Here is a 4,718-nt window from a genome sequence, read left to right on the forward strand (position 1 = left end):
TCTTGGTTATGTCTGAACTCAAACTGAGGAATTGGTAATCTTTTGAATAAAAATAAATTTTTAAAAATATTTTTCTATATACAATAAGTTTCTAAAAAGATTTTTATAAAGAAAAAGGGGGTGTAATGCGTGCAATCAGCCGAGCTCAAGTAAGTGATTCCCATAATACCCATACATGTTGATATGCTATATGATATGAATGTTTTCATGCTAGGATAAGGCTAGGGATACTTTCCGAAATTGTATGATAGATTGGACGCTATGCTAGATTGGTAATATGTATTGGTAACATTAATTGCTAAGTGTATACTTTAAACATTGTATATGGTTAGGATCATCTAGCCCTAGAATGAATGATTTGGCCTTACTTCTTGTTCCTTGTCAGGTTGTGATCCTAGGGTAGAATCTTTTATTCGACAGTCAATTTGATCATCTATTGCGTATAATTTACATGCATAAGGCAACTAGCAATGAGAGTGAAGGTTCCTTGCATGGATAGTAGTAAGTGAGCTTGGGATGTCCCCTTTGTTTGTTTTGTGGCTTGGAGTGTTACTAAACAAATGTTGCTTGCTTTATGCTTTGTGGGACCCTTGATGACGTGAGTTAAATATTAAGTTAATATGTTAAGTCATATGTTACTGATATGTGCATATTTAGTTCATATTAAGTATAGATTTTTATTCATTTATTAGCTAAATTATTGCATTTTATGGACAAAAGGTACTTAAAAGTGTTTGAATTATATTTTCAGTCCAAAAATGAAGCTCGGAAGCAGAAGGAAGCAGGAGAAGCAGTTGAGAGATCAAGAATGGAATAAAGAAGAAAAACACCAAAAATAACACCTACTCGGTGAGTAGGGTCGACTACTCGGCGAGTCCGATCGAAGAATCGAGAAGATAATGACTCGGGATCCCGGAGACTTATCACAATACGGGGACTGAGAGATGGACTCCACGAGTCACCACCTGACTCGACGAGTCGATTCGTATATATAAAGATAACTCCTCAGAATGATGGGGGAGAATTCTGGAACGATTCAGAAGAGTTTAGCTGTGATTGAGAAGGTAGAAAAACCCTAGAAGACGACGAAAGAAGCTAGAATTCAATCCCGGAGAGTAACTGAGGCAAAATTTCATCATTCCACTTATTCTTTTGTTTTATCATTATGGTTAAGCAATTTGACTTTGTTTGTTTGCTATTATTTACTTCAATTATGAGCTAAAACCTCTAGACTTTTGTTTGGGGATACAAAGTTGACAATATGGTTTGATTGATTGGTAGGATTAATTCTAAGTTGGTGAATTTTTGTTACTTTAGCTTGCTAAAGAACCTTGTGTGTGAATAATAATTAATTTTTTGTTAATAGGAAGATAATTGATTAGCATGAACATCTATTGATTATTAACCTCATATGCTATGTGATCACTATGCCATATGTCTAGGATTAATGAATATGAAACTAGAATTAATAAGAAAATTGAGTAAATCCATGTGCAAGCTTGTAAGATGACCATCAAACAAGAAGTTAATTAAAAGAATAAATTAGTTAACTATTGCAAGTCTAAATTAACCCGAATAATTAATCTAGTGAATTTAATTAAATTAGACAATTGGCCACTGTTTAAGTTAGTTTATTTGCTAAGGATTAGGGTAGTGAATACGAATCTAATCACTTGAATCGGTAACCAACGAGAGAATTAATCCATTGCACCATTACCTTGAAATCAACCATAGAGTCAACCAAGTTGAACTAAACAGAAGTTCCTTTCCAATTATTGAATCTAGTTAAGTCTTTATTTTCTAGTTCTTAAATTATTAATAGTTAGTAAGTTTCTAGTCTTGTAAAACTAGAGAAAACCCCTACTTATTAATTAACTTAGATAAAATTAGTTTTTAATTTTAATTTACCGTTCCTTGTGATCGATACCCTGCTTATTTAGCTATACCACAATTGATAGGTTCACTACCTTTTGTGTGTTATTTGATAATTAAAAGTAGGTTTAAAACTAAGTGAGTTTGCACACATCAAGTTTTTGGCGCCGTTGCCGGGGAACGGTTCTAAATTAACATTAAATTCTAGTTTAATCGATCCTTTATGTAGGATTTATCTTACACAAAGTTATTTAAGAAGCAATTCAGTAAGTAGAATTAGTTTTATTAAAATTTCGTTTTTAGAGTAACTAGAAATTTTCTTTTCTGTTTTTGCCTTGAACTCGCCAAGTGCACTCGTGCCGACTCAGCAAGTCTGTCGCTGTTTCAGTTTTAATTTTTTATTTTATTTTTGTTCTTTTTATGCGTTTTCTATTTGTTTACAGTTGTTTCCTGACCCGAGGATTTGATACACCTCTGGTCCCCCCTCTTGAAGACCCGGAATCCGCGCTAAGGAAGAGCAACGGCAAAGCCGTTGGAGAATCCGCTTCGTCAAAGAACAGGAGCAGCAAATCTGAAGCATCCAGTGCCTCTTTGACTATTGAAGACCCAATTCAAGAAGATATCGAATACGAGACCGAGGAAGAAGAAGAACCCACATTCGAGCACGACTCCGAGTTTGAAAACGATTTAGTCATCACTATGGCTAATATCGATGAAGTCCCCATGGGGGAATAGAAAAAGAGGATGCGCGATGACACCGGCCCGGGACTTGTGCAGCCCGCAATTCCCACGACCACCACTTTCGAACTAAAAGGCCATATTCTCGCTCAACTCAAGGAGATTCCTTTTTATGGGAAGGATCACAAAGACGCCTACAAACACTTGGACGAAGTGAATGATGTGGTCGACTACTTTAATGTACCGAATGTCCCCCGCGAGACCCAGCTTCTTCGCATGATCCCAGTCACGTTCAAAGGAGCTGCAAAGGATTGGTTAAAGTCACTTCCTCCCGGATCAGTCACCACATGGGCCAAGATGAAAGAGGAGTTCATTGATCACTTTTGTCCGCCCTCCAAAATAGCCAAGCTAAAGAAAGCAATTGCCAACTTCGAGCAACAACCTGGAGAATCTCTTTATGAAGCATGGGAAAGATACAAGAGTTTGCTTAGAAATTGCCCACATCACGACCTTAATAGCCAACAAGAGGTCTCCATTTTCTACGATGGAGTCAATGTCACCACAAGGCAATTGCTAGATTCTCAAGGTCCGCTCACGAAGAAGGCGCCCCCGATAATCAAGGAGCTAATTGAAGAATTCTCTAAGCACTCTAGAGAATACCACAATCCAAGAAATGAAGTAAGTCGGGGAGTAGTGAACGCGGCAAATGATAGCATAGCGGCGGTGATAGCTAAGCTTGATAGTCTTGATAGAAGAATGACAAAAATGGATCAAACAATCCATGCTATGAGGGTGGGATGTGAAAATTGTAGAGGGCCCCATCTCACCAAGGATTGTGATGTGGATGAGAATGGAAATAAGAAAGCTCAAGTCTTCTATTCAAGTGGCGATCGATACGACGAAAATTGGCGAAAACCTAAGAAGGAATGGCTCCCATACGAAGAGTATAAGAAGGCTAAGGAGGAAAAATACAAGCAGAAGGAGAGGGAACTATATCAAAGAGAAGAACCGGTAGAAAGAAAGCTGATTTGGAAGAAATGTTCACTAGATTCATAGCCGCGTCCGAAAAGCGACACAATGATCACGATGTTGCAATACATGAGACCGTGGACATGCTAAGGAATCAGCAAGCATCCATTCTCAACATTGAGAAACAGCTGGGACAGCTTGCACACCAAGTGAACGAAAGAAGACCAGGTCAACTTCCAAGTAATACCGAAACCAATCCGAGAATGGAGAATGTGAGTGCAGTGACCTCCAGAAAAGAAGAAATTTTCACAGATGCACAAAGGATCTCTAAGAGGAAGACAGAAAGGGAAGAAGAGTCGATTCCAGCAAAACCCGATCTGACTCGTCGAGTCCCTCTAATGGACTCGACGAGTCCGTGCGTGAATGATAAAACTGTCAGTCCTTTAAAGCCATATAATCCTCCTTTGCCATACCCAATTAAAGCCATGCCTGCAGAAAAAGTTGAAGCATATAGAACCTTCATGAAGCATGTTAAAGCCTTACAAGTTAATATGCCATTTGTGGAAACAATGCTCCAAACACCAAAATACTTCAACTTGCTAAAAGGTCTTTTTGCTGCTAGGAAAGATTTGGCTGAAGTCGCGGAGGTACTATTGAGTGATTTGCCCGAAAAGAAAGGCAATCCGGGGAATATTATAATTCCGTGCCAGTTTGGTAATAAAGTTGTCACCCAAGCATTGACCGACTCGGGTGCAAGCATCAATGTGATGCCTTTATCTTTCTTTAAGAGGTTGAATTTACCGGAGCCGAGACTGGTAAATATTAAGATCCATTTGGCAGACAAGACAATAATTCATCCACAAAGCGTTTGTGAGGATCTACTTATTAAAGTAGACAAGTTTATATTTTCGGTAGACTTTGTGGTGGTTGACATGGAAGAAGACCCCAAAATTCCAATCATTTTGGGGAGATCATTTTTAAACACCGCATGTGCCTTGATTGATGTATGCGAGTCTACATTAACATTGAGGGTGGGTGATGAGTCTGTAGTATTTAAAGTTATGCCAGAAGCCAAGCAAGAGGAGGAAAGAAAAGAAAACATCTCATTGATCCATTTGGATGATGAGATATTACAAAAAGAACTTGAACTTTTGCAAAAAGAAGATCCAACCAAGTTTCTGCTACATTCTGGAGAGGAT

General features: G+C 38.3%; 1 non-coding gene across 1 annotated transcript; it reads right to left on the minus strand.

The window, feature by feature from the left end:
* Positions 1 to 2,955: 2,955 nt before the first annotated feature.
* LOC145091160 (small nucleolar RNA R71) lies at positions 2,956 to 3,062 on the minus strand. Its single transcript, XR_013702047.1, has one exon. It is a non-coding gene; the product is annotated as a small nucleolar RNA R71 (small nucleolar RNA).
* Positions 3,063 to 4,718: the final 1,656 nt, after the last annotated feature.

The sequence above is a fragment of the Lactuca serriola genome, chromosome 2, assembly GCF_051521515.1.
Source record: "Lactuca serriola cultivar US96UC23 chromosome 2, Lser_US96UC23_V15, whole genome shotgun sequence".
NCBI classification, from domain to species: Eukaryota; Viridiplantae; Streptophyta; class Magnoliopsida; order Asterales; family Asteraceae; genus Lactuca; species Lactuca serriola.